The sequence below is a fragment of the Ambystoma mexicanum genome, chromosome 2q, assembly GCF_040938575.1.
Source record: "Ambystoma mexicanum isolate Mex_15411 chromosome 2q, UKY_AmexF1_1, whole genome shotgun sequence".
In the NCBI taxonomy this organism is placed as follows: domain Eukaryota; kingdom Metazoa; phylum Chordata; class Amphibia; order Caudata; family Ambystomatidae; genus Ambystoma; species Ambystoma mexicanum.
This window is the reverse complement of record NC_090924.1, coordinates 135,532,976-135,553,907: the sequence shown is the minus strand read 5'-3', so window position 1 is coordinate 135,553,907 and position 20,932 is coordinate 135,532,976.

The following is a 20,932-nucleotide window of genomic DNA, read 5'->3' as shown; positions in this document are numbered from 1 at the left end:
ATTTTATTGAATGTTAGAATTTTAACTATGGCCAAGGGTGTGAGACTCATATATGTGATTCAAGGGTGTGACTCAGGCTGAATCTAAATAGATTCTGATGCACAGAACAAATGCTAGAAAATGATCACTTTTTCCATAATGCTATTTTAATGGGCTGAGTTGGACTCAAAAAATTAAACTAACATGAAACTAACATATTAATTTACCCAAATCCATTTAACAAATGACTTCCATAATAACATGTAGTGCAAATCAGTCCATGATAAACTGGATGCAGACTGATGGAAATGCATGATGCTCTGGAAATGGAAAAGAACAATTATTTAAATGAGCAGGCTCAAAGCTGTGCTGTGTTGTAAAATGTGGGATGTAAGATCCGTTCTGCTGAAAACATGGCATTATCTCGCGGCAGAAAGTGTTGGAGAGATGTAACATTTTCTCTTTAGCGATGCAGTTTGCATCTCGAGCAAAGGCACAAAGGAAATCACATGCTATTTTAATGGGATGAGTTGTTAAGGGGAGGTGCTTTTTGAGTTACATATGGGTTTGTGAAAAAGGTCTGAGGCAGAGAGGGCTGGGTAATTCAACCACTCACTGGCAAGGGAAGCAGAAAGACAGAGAGAGAGTTATTATCCTGAGCAGGCTAAGTCTCCTGTGTTCTTGCAAGCGGTCTGCCTTGTGGGCTGCCTGCCTCCTGGGTTGGCATTCCTTAGAAGGGCTGCAGTCTCGTGCAACCTTATCTGTGGTTGATCCCGAGCGCAGCAAAAAGAAAGGCTGGGGAAGTACTTTGTGGTTACTGCCAAGCTGAGTCTGGGAATATTGCCAGCTTAATCTAGGTAATTATCCGGTCAAGAGAGGGGCATTTTGAAGTGGATATTTGAAACTATGTAGCATAGGTTAAATAATTCCGTTCATTTTTTGGCAGTTAACCGTGCATGTAAAACTATGTTTATATTTCTTCAAGTTTTGCTGTAATTCAGAGCTCTGCACTTTATTGCAGATAGAGCGTTGATGTTTGAATTACAACATGGGTGCACATGTCATTCTGTGTAACCTGCATAGTTCTAGTTGCTGATTAAGAATAATAATGTGAAAAGGTAATTTAGTCTCAGTGTATTTATTCTGCATTCAGTCTCATTGAGTTGGCATGCATAGGGATGTAAATGTGCAGTAAGAAAAAACCCAAAGCAAAGTTAGTCACAGTAAATTGTTTTACTTTTAGAGGCCAAATGAATGTTTTGTATTTCATTTTCAGAAACACAGTCAAAAGGGCATACGAGTGATATTGTAGATGAACTATCACAGGAGAGTATGAGCTAATAATCTGAGTGTACCAAGTCCTGTATTTGTTTACCGTTAGTGACACTGGTGAAATAATTATTAGGCAGTGTTCCAAAGTTAGTCTCACCACTATAAAAATACCCCAAAAAGTTTACCACAATATATTTCCAAGAGCTAAGATAATACTCTCATACCAAAATACCACAAAATACCATGAGATAGCAAATATAACGCAACAGATCTCTTACAGGCCCCCAAGCTTCAGACTCTAGCACCACATTAGAAAATCAGTGATGCTGTTTGACCCAGGCTCAAAATACAATATCAACAAATAGCATAAGGTTCCCTCCATTTTATGTATCATGGGACATATTCTGCCTCCTCCGAGGAGATTTAAAGTTCCTCTTCTCTCTCTCCTCTCACATTCTTCCCCTTCCGCTGTCAGCCTCACAGGCACACATTGACTAGAAAACCAAACATGTTAAAGTTGAGAACCATGTAAAAAGAACACTCAAGTGGAATGAAAACTCAAGAAGCCAAATGTGTGGAAGCAGAACACCCCTGAGAACCAATAAGCACCACCCCAACATTACAAAAGGTGAACATATACTACTAATAGAATTACTAGTAGAACAGCTCTTAAATGCTTTGGAAGCCACAGCTGCATCTATAAATGTGTTACAGCAAACAGGGACCTGACAAAACAACAACAAAGACACAATGGGGACATGGATTACCATTAATTGGTTGGAAAAAAATACCTAATGAAAAATTACCACATTTTCTTTGCTCAACATTTTTTATATTAATGGAAGGGGAGACCCCCTGAACCCCCCTACTTCCCCTACCTTCACCTATACCCTTATACCATATCTAATCATAGTTTAAAATGTACATAAATACCTAACAAATTTGACCAAATAAATTCAGTCATTTCTCATTATGTATTTTTTGTATTCCATTATTTCTGCGGATACCTGAGAACATGGCAAAGGTGTAAACAATTGCTAGGTTTTTTTGTGTTTTGTGGAATCGAATTAGGGGAAGGAAACTTTATTTAGATTTTTTATATTTTCAAAGGTGACAAAAAAGGGAAAAGACACAAAAGGACAGGCAACGTTGTTTAGTTTTTGCATGATGAACATTTCAACACAGTAACAACCACACTGAACAAAATCTAAAACAAAGGATCACATACATTTGCTGTAAAAACACACTAGATGCCATATAACTAGACAAAAGGCCAACAATAGACAGCTCGAACACTACAAACCCCCTTGAAATCCTGCCCCAATTCTCCAAAAACCCTTCATACACCTTCCTGTTGTGAACCTGTGCAGTGTATTAACTACTTCAACCGCACTGAACAAAATCTAAAACAAAGGATCACATACATTTGCTGTAAAAACACACTAGATGCCATATAACTAGACAAAAGGCCAACAATAGACAGCTAGAACACTACAAACCCCCTTGAAATCCTGCCCCAATTCTCCAAAAACCCTTCATACACCTTCCTGTTGTGAACCTGTGCAGTGTATTAACTACTTCAAGCCTAGCAAAACTAACCAAGGAACAGGAGTTGAGTTGGGCCTTCTATAGAGGATTGACCTTCCTTTAGAACATTTAAGGGATCTAATTGGCTGAACAAACTAGATGAATCGGCATGAGAAGAACCTAATTGGCTGTACAACTCCTACGAATAAAGATTTGAAGCACCCGATTAGACAATGAATCGATGCACTAGACCCAGAAGCCTGTCACGAGTTAGAGCAGGGATTCCTTGGCACCAAAAACCCACCCCATGCCCAGGCCAATGGACAAATCTTCTCTGCATATTGAAGGGGTCCATCGGCTCAGTTTCTGCCAAGTTTGTCAAGCCAGACCCTCTACCTACAACTCTTGTCAGGATCTCAATCACTTCTACAGGATGCCTGGTGGCTAGTTGAGCGATTATAAATCTCCAAACCATGTAAACCTTTCTTTAAAATCATCCAGACACTGTTGACCTTTCTTAGAAGATACTATATTACCCTGTGAGTTTTTTATGTTTGAGCTACATCTAGGAGAAGGTTTGGTAGGTTGAATAAACTCATTGAACGTCGGAAATTGTTTGGAGTTTCTTTGGCTGTATGGCACTGCCTACAAAAAAATATTTCTAACAGTGCTTTGGCCTTCCACTCTGTCTACAAAATACAAGTGTTCTAAATAGTACTTTGCATGCTCACTGCCTACAAACCACATGTCTGCCTAACACTGCTTTGCAGTTCTGTCCACCTTCAAATCATATGTGTACCAAACACTGCCCTGGCCTTCTCTTCTGAATACAAACAGCATATGGATTCTCACTGCTTTGTCCTTCTTTGCTGCCTACAAAAAACATGTGTGAATATGACAGCTTGTCTCTCACTGGTTTGGTGTACTTCCGTTCCATCCACAAAAGATGTGCCTCCATCCACTAACCTTCACAATTACTCATTCTAAGCCATCCCCATGCATTATGTAGTTCCCTCCCTACCTAGCCAGAGCTCCATGCTATTTTACCCACCTTTTCAAACAACAGTCACCAAAATCCCCCCTTTATAAAGACTCGAGGCCAAACTCATTAGAAATTCATATTTCCATCCTCAGAAAATGTTTGAACAGGTTCACCTGCTCAAACCAGTCCAAATGTAAAAGCTTCAGGTTTTGCTTGAGTCTTCCTGATGCCTAATTGCGACTCACTGCTGCACTGGCCCCACTGGGGTTGTCTCATGCTAGTGCCAAACAGGAAGGTTCATTCGTTAGCTGGTCAAGTGGCGCAGCGAGTAGAGTTCTCGCTTTGACATTCGTGTAGAGCTTGCTAACGCTGGTACAAATCCCGGCAGGGCCTAACTTATCCTTCCGAGGTCGCTATATAAATGCGAAATTATTATTATTCTAGCAATACGGTCATCAAACAACGCCCAGCAATTTAGGGAACACAATACACTCAAAAACAATGATTTGATGGGCTTTGCAACGAAACACGTCAGCTGAGAAGGCCTATCACTTTGCACGATTTAGCAAGAGACCAGATATGGGCCTAAACAAGCCCTTTCCTGCATTTTGGATTCCATAACGCCACAGAACATGTCACTCCAGTTTAAAATGTATTCTCACAATTGCACGTTTAGCACGCATTGTGCTCTGTCTAATCGTAATTTAAACGGACTGATTTGAACTCTTCTCCCTCTACTGCACTTCACATAGCTCAGTTGTCCACAATTGCATCTCTGCAATTCCACTTTCAGCCGGCAAAGCCATATGTATCCAGTGGTAGAAGTGTAACGAAAAAAGTAGTGGAACTGTGGTCTCAGCAAAGGGAGAGGGTAGCTTGAAGCATAGTGCAACATGTGACAATGTTGTTGAGGCTGGGGCATTGCAATAGTCTGACTAAGACTCTGAGTACAACTTTACACTTGCACAGGGATATGAATGGACAAATGCTCCATCTAGAATGGTGGATATGGTCGTAAAAAGTATAGGAATGGTAAACAGAAAAAAATAAAAGTAGTGCACAGAAAACAATGAAGGAGTGAACACCGCTCCCGACCGTTTCCGCTCACTTCGATCACTGTAATGTATCAGAAGTTATGTGACGTGTAACTAGCATGTGGAAAATGCTGCTTTGCCGATAAAAAAAAAAACACCCAACTGACATATACTAGGCAAACTAAGAAGGAAATGCCTGTGCCCATACATGCATCCTGGTAATGATAAGGAATAGGTGAATGGGCATCTTACATGCCACACTGGCACAATCGCTCTCTCTGCACTGGCTGCCGCCGCTGCTGGGTAGAGGAGAGACAAGATGGCTTTTCAGATGTATAGGATATTCACATAGAAGAGGTAGTCACTGTAACGAATGTTCTTATCACAGGTGACTTGGGCTATGAACATTAGTATGAGTGGCCAAGCAAGGGGCTTGATAACGTTGTGTTGTTTTTATGCTGACATAATGAAATACTTTTATTGGTTGTCTGAATGCGGTAAAGTTAATCCATGGTGCCATGCCTCTAGCACATCAGGTGGGAGTGGGGAGGTGTTTTAAAAGAACAGTGTCACAGTACCCCCCACTGCAAGGCTTTAAACGGCTTATACACTTAAGTGCGCATATCGAAAAAATCCCATGCAATAATTATTTCATAATACCTTACTGAACAATTGAAATAATTGCAAAAAGTATAAATACATTTTATTAGTATGCAATGCAATCAAAGCGATCATGAATTCCAGATATAATGTACTAAACGTACACAACGTGCAAATTGCAACTTAACCAAAGAAATAAGCCTCTAAACATGCTTAAAATTATACACTCATCACGACTAGACAACAACAACTTAAGTGCAGCACTGGTGGGCCCTACCCTCCCCCACTTGGATGTGCAGATATGTTTTACTTTTAAGTCCTAAGAGCGAGTATGTTGGTCCTGAATTCCCATAAGAAATCATTGTAGGCTCCGCCCGCTCCGGCGCGTATTATTCATGTATTGCAAAACGGATGTGTCCGCAAAACCGTAGCTGATTCCAACAGATCTTGAGAGGTGTACCCCGGCCAATTCAGAAAAATATGAATTTGCAGTTCTTTGTTCACTGAAGTTGATGGTCTGTTCTTCTGGGCACAGAACATCAGCCATCCTGGCCTCAGTCCTAATCAGTTTCAATTCACTAGCAATGCCCCAAAACAACGCTCATTGAGACATTAATACCCAATAAAGTGCCATTTTCTGATTCCAATAGCACTATATGGTATCGTCAGTGGGTGAACAAAAGACCGCTTTAAATAGCATCCTACGCGTAGTGCCCTTGGGGGCGTCTCCCGCGTTTAGCGCACCTTTGCTTCACATCTGGGTTGGCTCTTTCTATATTCCATACATATACGTAAACAGATTCTGTTCCGTTGAAGTGAAAAATATCTAATTGCAGCATCGCAATTCCGTATGAATGGTAGAACATTATTACTAGCTGATTAAACAGGAATGTACAAACTCACTGTACAAGCAGCTGTTTCAAACAGAACGACCAGAAAAAGAACTAATTGCTCTGTAAAACAAATTAATAAAGCCCCGATGGACTAGGAGAGAGCTGTATCATCGTTTATATAGTGTAGATTCTGTAAGTTGTATTCATAGACCCCTCAGGATGACATTTAATCAGATTTGTCCCTGTACAAGTCTAGAATAATATACACAATGTTGGTCATCATATTCTGGTAAGCGCATGCCGTGTTTTAGTGTTTTTAACAAGGTCACTTCTCCCGTGCGTTTTGCCCCATGGTCGTTCTCGTGGAATGTTTTTTTTTTCTTCATATATGTTGTTGGTTTGGGAGAAGGGGATTGGAGTGGTGAATGGAAGGGTGAGAGGTTGAGCTGGTGAGTGTGGGTTAAATGGGCCACGCAGGGACACGTCATTTAGAGGTCGCCACAGGTCGCAACTGCGACCTATGTGGTCCCCCTTGCGACCTCTAAAATAAATTAAATTTGTTTTGTAATGCGAGCTCCTGGGCTGTGGCCAGCACAATCTGGCTCTTTTAGTTCTGGAGTGGATGGCTTTCTGGTTCAGGCCCTTAAAAAAGAAGACAAATAAGAACAGCAGTGTCACAAGTCTAACACTTTCAGCACTGACCCTAAATAAGAAAGAATAGGAATACCAAATAATGTGTCTTTATGGAATTCTGTACAATAATTGCTAGACTCATTAAAGGTTTATTTCAGGCACACTTCAGGGGGTGAGTCACTGATTTAGTCTGTTCTTAAACACCTCAACTCAGCCTTTCATCCTTCTGAGGTCCATAAATGAGTACCAACACAGGTTGGGTGATATTGGATGTATATTTTTTCTATATAAAGCGCTTAGCGTAAGTGCTATATAATAACACATCATTATCATTTGGTCATGGACGTCTGCTTGCCTTCACAGTAATTTGGTAATATGGGCCTATGCACACTGATCTTAACGATACATATGGCGATCCATTCTTGTATGAAATGTACATCACATTATAGTAATATCGTAACCATATTTTTCGTAGTGTACAATGCTATGTGATGCCACTTCCTGTTTTGTCAATGGGTGAAAGGTTGTGTTCCATCGCTTCCCTGGATATCACTTCGGGGTGGGGTCAATCAGGGGTCAAGGGTCGTGTGATGTCACTTCCGCTACCCATGGCCTTTTGGTGTGATGTCGTCCCTGGGGCCAGGGGAATAAAATGCACGCGTAATGTGCGAATGAGAAACGTGACCTTGCTAAAAACAGGTACAACCTCTGGTAAATTGAGTCATAGGGCCTGATTCACAAAGCGTTTAAAAAAAAATGGGATTGCGCCATTATATAATGTATCTGTGATACAGGCCTTAAGAACGCTATGCTTCCTTTCCGTTAGTCATGAACATGTGCTTGGACATTAGAGGCATTATTACATTATTGGACTGATCTTTTTTATTATGATGTCACAATCTATGTCAATTATCTGTCACATCTAAATGTCACCTAAAAAACAAGATAGCCCTAAGAGAACAACAGAAATACATTTTATGGGCATTGTTATGTGCACACCGGTTACTGGTAAAACAATGTGGCATTTTAAATAGCTCCGTATTAAAAAAACACCATCTAATTATCATTTTGAATAGCATAGAACATTTACGGCATGGGGTACTTAGAAGTACTGCATGGGGTAAATATGCAATATGTTTGCCCCGTGCAGTGCTTTCTATCAACCCATCTATCAATATTCAATGCACTCCCAACTCATTATTAAGTGATATTTTAAATTTAGGATTTATTTAGAAGATCACTTGTGATAACCTTTACCACCAAATTACAAGCAACGATATACATTCAATTATGTTCAGTAAGAAAACTTTGTTAAAGGGACGTTATGGTTAAGTTGCGCTACTAAAAACCTATGAAATTCAGTAAAAAACGTGGTTAAAGGGACGTTATGGTTCAAAGTAAAACCGAAAACCCCCTGAAATTCGCTGGTTATGGTAAGTTAAGCAACCATAACTCACGCAACCAACGTGCTTTGTTAAGACTAACACCCAGGACATCAAGGATGACAAGCAAGTCTGTAGAAAGCAACACAGAAGTAGAGCAAATGAAAATAAATGTGTCCAAAATAAGCATCCATCTCTAGCAGAATCTGTATAAAAAGTTTAAACAAAACAGCTAATGCAGTCATTAAGTGAAACAAAACAAGCCTCCAGTACAGAAACCTTGCCTCCTCTATCAAAATGTAAAACAAAACAGAAAGTGATTAACAAGAATTCAGGTAACTCTACTGCTGACACTGCTCCTATAAATCTTGTTGTACTGGCAAGTAACAATACCACAAAAAGTATTTTAGCAAAAATGTTCCGCCACAGAGACCTTCAGAATCTTATAAAAACAAGAGACAAATCATAAACAACCCTTAAAACCTACCGTAGAAAATTAATCTTAGAAGCTTTGATAGACAGTGCAATCCTTCTCAAAAGGGAGTTATTTATTTTAGTTTTAAACAGAATGAAACCACTAACAAAACAAACTACTAAATTACAAAAAAGACTTCTCAATAAACGGAATGTAAACAAAAATAACTTCTTAAATATCTGTGGAGGTGAATGGAGTCACACTACGAGCACAGAACCATATTTCAATGAAGAAGCTTACAAACAAAAGCAAACAAACACAATTGCCATACGTAGCAGTGGACGAGGGCATGAAAAACATAATACCATAATGGAACAAGAAATACTGCTTACAAAAATATCCCCAGAAAACTCAGTATCACCTCTCCATTCGACTGAACCTGAACGTCCAGTATACAAATGGCCGTGCACGTCAATGTGCAATATTGCCAACAAATCTTTCAAATCTTTACGCCAGTTCCTCAATCAGTATGTGAAAGGCAAAGACACAATCAAAATGAAACTGCTACAAAATATGGATACCTATTCAGTGCGCAAATACACAGGACTACAAGGACAATCATTAGCCTGCATTTCAGGACCTATTTGCAAAAGCACCTTCCATCATATCAAAATGATATCAACACATCATTCAACTATAAGAAATCTAGTATATAAACTATGCTAAAAGTCCTGCGTTTAGCACTAGCCAATTTAAATAACAAACTTCTACATGGTACAGCCAAAGACCTACTAGAAGAAATAGAGCATATCCAAAGAAAATATTTTGGAAGTGAAAGCCACTGACAAAATGCAATAGCTTTACAGCAGACTAGCAACAATTGTACAGATGGCAACCTTCTACTACACACATACAAAAAGAAATACTAAAATTTAAAAGTACATCCGCTGAAGTACCAAACCATGTGTGTGTGTGTTTCCGGAGAACTTTTTATAAAAGTAACACAAAAACTATAGACATAACATACAAAATAGAAGACAATGAAGATTCCAAATGGTTGAAATTAGCTTTCTACCTTATAGCAGAAAACAAATACGAAATAACTGACCCCTTAATATGTTGCAGTTACTGCACTACAAAACTTGACAACAACCAAACTCCTTCATGTGCTATTACAAATAACTTAGAATTATTCACACTACCAAAACTGCTGCAACAACTCAATTTATATGAGCGGATCATAATTCAAACAGTGCTCCCATTTCAAGCAATATTACGCCTTAAACCAAAAACAGCAAAATTACTTCCCTCTAAATTAGTGAAAGGCATTCGTAGCAAAGTAGTTTATTTACCATTAGATCTAAAAGAAAATGTGCACACTCTGGGAGTGCAACGTCCAATAGAGCAATCTTTAATTGTCTTAGTAAATGGTGTACCTACAAAAGAAAAAGACAAAAAAAATTGGCAACAACTTGTAGACTTACATAAAGTTAGACAAGTCTTGCAATATCTAAAAGACAATAATGAATACGGCAAAAAAATGAATATTGAAGAAAACCTGAGGGAAACCACTGAAATAATTCTAGAGTCACCAGAAACTGGTCAATTTGAACTTCTAGATCCTGCTACAGTATCCAATATTTTGGACCATTATGCAATTCATCCATTACTCTAATGACACCATAGATGATGCACTAGAAACATACCAAATGCGACAAACCAAAGGATCACCAATCAGCATATGGGAAAGAAGTATAGAAGCACATGCTTTTCCTCTACCTTTTTTCTATTGGGAAGGGAGGAAGGTACGATGATAGACCCATTCAGATAACAGCATCAGAATACCGCTCATTACGAATGTATTCTGAAGATCCCAGATTTAGACAAAGGGCCTCATCACGAGTTTGGCGGTAACCCTTAAATGTGGCGGTAGTGCTATTACCGCCGCATTTAAGGGTCTGCCAAATCACGGGTGGGGGAAATCTGCCAAACTTTCGCGCTCATACCGCCGGCGGTAAGAGCGCGAAAATTCCCCATTGAGCCCAATGGGGAATGGGAAATTCCCGAATGGGCTCAGTGGGGAATGGGCAATACCCATTCCGCCAAACCCGTGATCCGGCGCTATTAGCGCCGGGAGGTTTGGCAGTAGGCCTATTAACGCTGGCGCTAATAGTGACAGCGTTAGCGCCCAACCCGTGATAAGGCCCAAAATGTGGAATACATATTCCACCTACTCTTTGAAAGTGAACTAGCAACTCTATGTTACAGAGTTGCACACACATTGAAATCAGGAACCCACTTTCAAAATATTTCAGCTGCGCAATTACTACAAAAAGTGCAAGAAAAAGATGAGGTTTTACAATCAAGCATTACAAATCTGTTAGCAAACATGCGTGGTACTAAAGAGTACTGGTTCCGACGTCACTGAGATGTACGTTGTATTGTAAGAAACCTTGGCCCACCCACTTGGTTTGTTACATTAAGTTGTGCAGAATATGCATGGGAAGATTAACATGATTTCCTATTCATATCAAACAAAAACAAAACAAACATAGATATACTAACACCTGGAGAACTTTGCTCTCTAGATCCTGTTAATGTTTCAAGATATTCCAATCATCGCTTCATTGCTATGCTACACTTTATTTGTAATAAAACTGTTCCCCCCCTTGGAGTAGTGCAACACTTATTTTGGAGAAAAGAATACCAAGCCAGAGGAGCACCACATATCCACATGCTTTTATGGATTAAAGATGCTCCTAAATTTGGTCAAGACAGTGATGCCACTGTTTTGCAGTTTATTGAAAAATATGTCACTTGTGAAATTCCATCGGAAGCAACAAATAGTGATCTTCATGCACAAATTGTACAATTTCAAAGACACAAATGTGGGAAATATTGTTGTCGCAAATACAAAAACAAAGGTAAATACTACAGCAAATGCTGCTTTGGTTTCCCTAGACCAGTTACAGAAACAGGTGAAGTGAACAACTTTATGTCTTCAGTTCGACATAGTGTTAAAGCTAAATGACCTAATAACACATATTACATAAAAAGAACAGAAGAAGCCAAATATATCAATGATTACAATGCAATAATTGCCCTCTTATGGAATGCAAGCATAGATGTGCAGTATATTGCAGACAATTCCACTGCAGTTGCACAATATGTTACAGCCTACTTAACCAAAGCGGAAAAACAGAGCTTCAAGACCTCTGGAATGACCTATCATCGGACAAAACACTGACTCAGAAATTGTACAGCTTAAGCATAAAAATTCTCTCTCATAGAGAATGTGGCTGCTATGAAGCTGCAGATCGTTTAACAGGTACTGCTTTGTATGGAAACTCTGAAAATATAGTATGGCTAAGTCTTGGTGCTGCTAAATCTAGAAAAAGAGTTCTCAAATCATACGACAACATAGAAACAATTGCCAAAAAGGATCCCAAGACGTTTTGAAAAACAATTTACTAGACACATACTACTCAAACAGGAGTACCACTGGGGAAACCATGTGTATATACCACATAGACCAAAACTTCACATACAAAAATAATATAAAACCCTATGAAAAAAAAGGTAGATACAGAGTGACAAATTGTGAAGGCAGCTTAGAGAAACTCACCAAACGAAGCTTAATTAATCATATAAAAATGTCATTAAAAACTCCTCAACATAAAGAACTATATTATATGTCCCTGCTACAACTTTTTAAACCATGGAGAAAAGAAGAAGAGTTACTAGATATCTATGACCCCTATGAAGATGCTTTCAAAGCAAATGAAATCACTATAACTGATGTAAACTTTACACAGTACAAAACAATGTTGCACAATGAACAGCAACACGAAGAAGAACTCCAGGCCCAACTAGATAAGGACACTCCCAACAGTAGTCAACCTTCTGTAACAGGAAGCCAAGAACCACTGGGACAGCAACTAATAGCACATGAGGCAGAATTAGCTATGACAGAAGTAGATAACACCATGCCTCACTATGAAAAAGATACAGAAGACTTAACTGTACTGCAATCAAAACTGAACAATGAGCAGCGTAGCATTTTTCAAGAAGTAACAAAAGAAATTGCACATGGTGTACAACATGACAATAAAGAATGTACCTGCCAAAATTACAAACCCATACTACTATACGTCAGTGGTCAAGCTGGCTCAGGCAAAACATTCTTAATCAAAATCATCAGCAAGTTGCTTCAACAATTGACAAACAACAAACTGTCAGCTGTTGTAACTGTCCCCACTGGTTTAGCTGCCTATAACATAGGCGGTGTCACTTTACACCAATTACTACTCCTTCCAGTAGAACACCAAAACAAATTAGACTATTACAAACTTTCTACAGAAGATGCAATTGAACTACGCAGAGTGTTAAAACAAAGGAAAATGCTACTAATATATAAAGTGAGCATGGTCTCCAACCTAATGTAGGCTTTGATTCTCCTCAGATTACAAGAAGTACTCAAAACAAACTACGAATATCTCTTTGGAGGAGAACCCATTATTGTTTTCGGAGATCTTCTTCAATTGACACCAGTGAAAAGTGAACCTATTTTTAAAACCTTAGGACACAAACTCTGTCGTAAAACTATTGGCAGCATAGGAAATGTCAACCTTTGTCAACATTTCCAATACAGAAAATTAACTGAAAATATGCACCAGTCTGCAGACCTCACATACGCCGACATTTTAAAAAGTATTAGAGTTGGTGTACTACCTCAAGACGCACAATCAATATTAAAAACCCAGCACATGCATGCAATGTATGGCCATAATTCATGTCCTACTGATGTCATGGAAAAATTAGCACACAAAAATGTCACTTGTATGTCCTTGATGCCAACTCTTGCAAGCTGTTCAAAATTCAATGAAACAATGTTGAAAAAAGAAATGCAACCAATAATTGAAATTTGCTCCTCAGACAAACTGGACGTACATGGTATGACACTGCCCATGTGTCAACAAGCCACAACAAAACTAAATACCTTAGAAAACTCTATCTCCAACATATCTGGTTTGGAGAAAATATTAAAATTATCTTTAAACTGTAGAGTAATGCTTAAAAGTAACCTTGACATGGAACAAGGACTAGCTAATGGAGCACTTGGTACAGTTGTTGGCTTTCAAACATACCCACATGACAACAACATTCAGTTTGTCAATATTCTCTTTGACAAACTATCAGAAGTAAAAAGGATCGGACGCTCAACAGCTCGATTCCTTCTTTTCAAAGACATGTAGGTACGCAGAGAACAATTTTCTCTAACTCTAGCATACGCAGTCACCATTCACAAATCACAAGGTCTTACCCTAGATAAAGCATTGATAGATATTGGGAACACAGTCTTTAAAGAAGGCATGAGCTACGTAGCACTATCCCGCTTACGTACACTTGACAGTCTATTTCTAATCAACTTTGATTCAATTAAAATAAACGCTGATATTCCATGCATTTTAGAATTCAATAGACTTTGTTCGATGTACACCCCACATTTAATACGTATCCTGTTCCACAGAAAGGAAAACGTTGTAAAAGAAAACTACTTAAAAAAGAAATGCAACAGGATCTCACTGCAAATCCTGCAAAGAGAGTAAAAGAAGGTAATACTTAATCAGTTTCTACAACCAAAGAAGAATCTACTACTCAAAGTAACTCAGGTACTTCTTCAAAGAAGCAACACACACTCCAAAGAAATGACTTGGACACGGAACTATCTCGTCCATTCAAATTTTCAAATATAACTGGTGTAAGTTGCTACGCAAATGTAGCAATAAATATTCTATTCCAATTGCCACCAATTGTTGACAACATTTACCTACACAATACAGACCAATTGTGTTTTCAAATGTTAGTCCTTCATAGAAATGCAAGCAACAATCCTGACAACACATACAGTGTTCATGGAATAAGACAAGAATTGGACTACTGTGCTGGAATGGTGAAATTCACTATAAACTCACAAGAAGGTCCACAGGAATTTCTAATGTACTTACTACAAGTACTGGAAAACAAAAACACACCTATAAACAAAATCTTCCAGATTTCATACATGTGGAAACGTACATGCACACTGTGCAACAATATGGCATAGGAACAACTCCATAATGAACGTTTTTTGTATGTATCCATACGTAACTGTGAATCAGTTCCATTTCAGCAACTTTTACAAAATGCAAACCATGGCAGATTATGTACTACCTGCAATTCAGATAATCGTTCCACCTTACAAATACAAACACATAGTAAATATGTATTACTAATGCTTTTACGTTACAATGCAGATGGTAACAAAAACAACTGCAAGCTGACTGGATTCACACATGGTCAAGTATCACTTGGTAAGAAAACCTTCACAACAATAGGTATAATATACCATGCAGGAGCCACAACCAATGCAGGTCACTACACTGCACATGCATATATAAAAAAAAGAATTGTGGATGGTTCGCATATAATGATAGTACCATTACTCTAAAGCAAAGATTACCAGCAAATCTTAGAAAACGCTTATTTAATATTCTTAAACCAAAATGTAATAACTAGTCTGTGCATAAACATTAATAAAACTTCAATTCGAAAACTATCAACAGTTAGAAATACGCCAACAGGTATGTAACTGCCCCAAGATTCTGCAACAACCAAACAGAAAAATCAATACCACTAAATTATAAGAAGAAATAAACAGTTAGAATACGCCAACAGGTATCTAACTGTCCCAAGATTTTGCAACAACCGAACAGATAAATCAATACCACTAAAATATAACAAGAAATAAACAGTTAGAATACGCCAACAGGTATCTAACTGCCCCAAGATTTTGCAAGAACCAAACAAATAAATCAATAGCACCAACAACTAATCTTTGCATAAACATAAATAAAACTTCAATTAGAAAACTATAAATAGCTACAATACACCAAGAGGTATCTAACTGCCCCAAAATTCTACAACAACCAAACAGATAAATCAATACCACTAAATTATAAAAAGAAATAAACAATTAGAATACGCCAACATGTATCTAACGCCCCAAGAATCTGCAACAACCCAACAGATAGATTAGCAACTTGAGAATATAAATAAAAAAGTATAACCAGTTAAAATCCGCCAACAAGTATCTAACAATCTGCAACAAGTCAACAGATGGAACATTAGCCAGAAACAACAAGTAAACACTGAAAACAAAGAAACAAATGTACTATACCATAAAAAAAAAAGTTTTTTTTAATCCAACATGGATTTTTTTTCCCACAGATCCAATGATTTAAGCAACAAACACAAAAACTGTGCAAAGTGCACAGTACACCGGTTTGTAAACTACTAAATATGAGGGTCGAAATAAAGCAGAAATGTCTATTATGCAATGTAATAAGTCTTTATAAACTACCTACACTAACATGATCTTTTCGTTTATCACAGAAATTGAGAAAGAATATATCTACTCCAGTTACCAACGTCATGAAAAAAATATATCCAATCACAAAAAATCAAACAGTAAGTATATTATAATAAATACAACTCATAAATACTGCTCCATAACGCAACCATTGAAGCAAACATTTAACCATACACCACAATACAAAATGTTTATGGTATGTTATACTGCAGTGCTTGTTACCAAACTCTACAATCTTAATGCCATGACGTAGCCAAAACTTCACATACAAACTATACAAATCAAACGGTACACAAACTGTAGATTTGTGGCTATTTGATAGATGTTTGATTCTATGGGTGTGTTATGCTGCGGTGGTTGTGGCCAGGGGCCTAGAATCTTGGGTGCATGCACCCAAGACTCTAGACTCTAGCCACAACCACTGCAGCATAACACACCCATAGAATCAAACAATTTATCTGTGCTATATCGGCTACTGCAATGCATTTTCTATGTCCGCGGACAGCCGCATTGACTGCGGACATGACAGACACATCAGGGGCTCCTGCCACCTAAACTAACACAGCATTTGACCGATCTCTTAATACCCCACCCTCCCCAAGCACTCTTACACACAAGGCGTGACTAACAAAAAAAAACATGAAATTCAATGAAAAAACGTCGTTCAAGAGATTGCTGGTCCCTTGTGGTCATGACCAGTAGCCAGATTGTGCGGGTCATGACCTTGGCCATGACCGGGACAATCTGCCTACTGCCCATGGCCACAGGCTATACCTCAGTCACTAAAGGTATATCACAATTTTCTGTACCTACATTAAGACACTTTTCAAAAAATAAAACACAGAAACATTTGTAAAACCATGTTTTCAGGTCCTTGCCAATGCTCCTTGCAGAGGTTTGCTGCAAATCCATCCATGTTTTATTTTTTGAAAAGTGTCAAAATGTATGTACAAAAAATCGTTATATACCTTAGCCCCCACTTGATGAAATACTTTGCACATACAATCAAGGTTTGGTTTATAATCGTTCTGCAAACTTGTGCGAACATTAGTCAAATGGCAAAAGAGTTATAAACCATCTAAAAATGTTGAACCCCCCCCTCTAATTTTGACCCCTCTTGACAAAATATATTCCATTCTGGGTCTTAAACCTTTTTGGAAACTTTTGTGCAGATTTGGCAGAACAGCAACAAACTTTGCAGAACCATTCAGGGTCCAGTGTAGAATAAACTTGCAGTTTCATTGAGTGGTACCAAAGTTGTAAGCCATCCAAAAACTATGTTTCACCAACCGTGTAATTCAGAAATAGGCATGGATGTCCCCGAACACCTGAGATGTTCGCGAAAATCACAGGACTGTACCCAAACATCCAGAATGTGCGCAGACTTTGAAGAAGAAAAAAACACCAATTTGTTTGGCTTCTTATGGCCATATCTCATGCATCCAAATAACCCTTCACCCACCCAGAGATTGTTTCATTAGATTGAAAAGTGCAATATTGTGTTTTTTAATATGTTTAAATGGGCGCTGTCTGCGAATCCAACATGGCGGGCATTTCCAAAAAATAGGACGCACCTCACGCTTTTCACCATCCAATCAGTGGGTGCGTCTGATTTCCATGGACCTCACAGTGCCCTCTGGGCCAGTTGGAGACCCGTGCATGGACTGAACAGGGAAGTGAGCCCACGGACCGGACCCAGATATTACTAATTTTTCTTTACCTACTTTTTGGCCGTTTTAAAAGAAACTACTGGATGGATTTAAACCAAATTCACAAAAACACACTTTTGGGACACAGCCGCCGCTCCTGCCGCAAAGTTTGTGCAAATCCGTCCATTGGTTTGGGCTGTAGGTGTGAGCAACATTTTTCTTCCATCGTGTCTACGGGAAAAATCACACATTTTGGGACCCCAATATTACTTTGCCCCCCTGAAAGATACCTCAACAAAGCTCTAAGAATCAATCTGACGAGGCATATATGTTTTTAGCCATGGTTCATGAGGATTCGTCCAGGGCCGGGGGGCAGAGTTATAAACTGCCCAAAAAGTGCTCTTCCTATGGGTTGAGCAACTCAACATAACGACACGGCCACTACCACAGGCTGTGTAATTCAGTGAAAATAAAACCTAAGTTAAGGTTGAGTTAAGTTGTGCAGATTTAACGCAACAAAACCCTTGAAATTCAGCAGATGTGGGAAGTCATGACCAACTTAACTCGGCGCCTTAGGCCATGTCCAGTAGGCATGGCCATTCCCTAATAAGGTGGCCACAGACTTCAGCCATGGCCACTATACATGTCTTTTAGGCCCACAGCTTTCGTTTGTTTCCACTGTATATTTTAAAACACTACCATGCCACCAGCTATGGCCTTCAGCTGTGTCCACTGTTCATCTTCCCACAATATGTTTCTTTCGGACCAACTAGGTGGCCACGGCATGAGCATGGCCTTTGTGCTTACTGGCCAGGGCCATATTGCACTCCTTGACATGTTGCCTTCAATGGGCCTCATCAGGAGTTGGGCAGTAAATTGGTGCAATTTCAGCCGGGTGGAAATTACTTTACCGCTGGGTTGTGTGGCGCAATTAACACCATATCAGAACATGACGTGCACGCGCCCCGACTCTGGCATTAACGCTATTTGCACCAGGCAGTAGTTGCACCCAAATAAGGGCTATCCCCGGAAAGTTGGCACTAATAGCACTACCGATACAAACCCGGCACAATTATCGCCAGGTGAAATTACATCATGCCGGAACAGGATGCATTGCAGCGTCCATTTTTAAAAACACAATCCATTAAATATCTCCACTTCCTGCAGCCATCCAGACATGCAAGTCATCGAAAATGTCTCAGCCAACAACCAAAGGCTAGGTGGCCCGAAAGTGGCTTACGGAAGCCAAAGATAAGTGAGGGAGCATTGGTGGCCCTGACCGATGAGGTGGTGGCACACAGTGAGGAACTCTACAGCAGCAGCCATAGGAAGACACAGACCAATCTCAGAGCAGCCATCTGGAACAACATCAGCTTGAAGGTGACAGCAGTGTCCAGCGTCCCACATGATGAGGAGGACTGCAGGAAGTGCTGGAATGATCTCATGGACAGGGTGCAAGGACTCCTCGCCCAACACCACCAGGAGTCCCTTGCAACTGGAGGTGGGACCATGGAACCACTTGCCCTGACAAAATGGGAGGAGAAGTGCAGCACGGTGGAGGCCATTGAGGGGGTCGGAGTTGTGGATACAGGTGCCAGCAGCCAGTAGGCATGAGGTGAGTCAAACTCCCCCCCCAGCACATGTCAGCAGACCCTGCAGCTGGGCAGGCCAATCAGAGCGAAGTGATGGGGTTTCACATGAGCTCCCCTCCACAGCAGCCATGGGCCTGGGTAGCAAGGGCACCCATGAGAGTCACAGCAGTGCAAATGGGTGGCACGTGACCAATCCAAGTGCCATGCACACCATACTCCTGCTGGTGCACCCTGTGCCAGAGGGAATGTGGTGGGCAAGTAACCACAACACTGTGCCGCATTCACACCAACATGTTGCAGGCCCAGTTTGCCTGCCCCATGTTGGCATGGCAGATGAACCGCATGGTAGTCCATGTCCCCTTACACCAACATGGGTGCAGCCATCCAAACACAGTACCCTATAGCCCAACACTACTGGCTGCACACCATGCCCCATGGAGCCAAGGCAGTGCCATTGATGAAGCCACCAGACCCATGGCCACAAGTTGTGTGCCACCCGGGGAGGGGATGAGGGGCCATGAATGACCACATGCGTGCATGGCAAACATCATCAGCCCCAGCATGGACACCCTACCATCCCCACACACATGCAATAGGCCACCTTGCCATGTGTCGCACTCACATTGCTGCAAACATCGTCACAATGCTGTGCACACAAGCAATTTGCCCAGACCAATCATGCCCATAAACCAAAATGTGTTGGGTCCCACTGTGTTCCATTGTAAATGTTTCTTGTATGCCAACGCACAAGGTTAACCATACCTAATGGAATATCTTATGTCCCCTAAAGGCACTCACACATAAGTGGAGGACTAGGGGGCAGGGACATCTAGAAGTGGGGTCTCCAGGCCCCCAAAGGCCGTCACCACCACCAACCCACAGAGGCGCACACAGGCAATGGCTCAGCGCATGGGCCTCTGCAAGACACCACTGCCCAGCAAGGCCAAGGCTATAGATACTAGCCCAGCCACCACGTGCACACCCCAGGCCACCAGGAGCAGCTCAAAGCCCACTGTACCCACTCCCACTGCTGCAGTGTCCCACACAGAGGGCACACCTGGCGGCAGGGCCACAGTGCAGGCACAGGGGGACAGCAGCCCAGTGTCACAGCACAGGGAAGGGGCAAGACCCCCCCAAGTGCACTCACTGCCACTGGGGCAACACAACACTGGAGCAGGACATCAACACACTGTCCTATGTGTCACCGGATACCAGCCCAGAGCCATTCCACAGCCCCACTCCCATTGATAACACACCACCGAGCAACACCATACTCTAGAGGCTGGAAGAGATGGAGTGCAGGCAGTACCAGAAGGAACAGATTGCCTACAAGCACAGGGATAGCATTCATGGGGCCCACCCGCAGGGTAGTGCGGCAGATGTTGACGCTATATGCACAACATGTATGTGAACTGACATCGGGTGTCTCTGCCCTTGCAGAAGCTATCTGGCAGGGCAACAAACTGCAACATCAGCAGGGCATGCCGTGAGAGCAATCGCAGCACCTTCTGTGCCCAAAAATCACATGGGGCAGGCGGGGGGAAGAGGACCCGACTGGGAACAACACTGGGACACTGACCACTATGAGTGGCAGTGCTGGGAAGTTGGGGGTGGGAGGGAGAT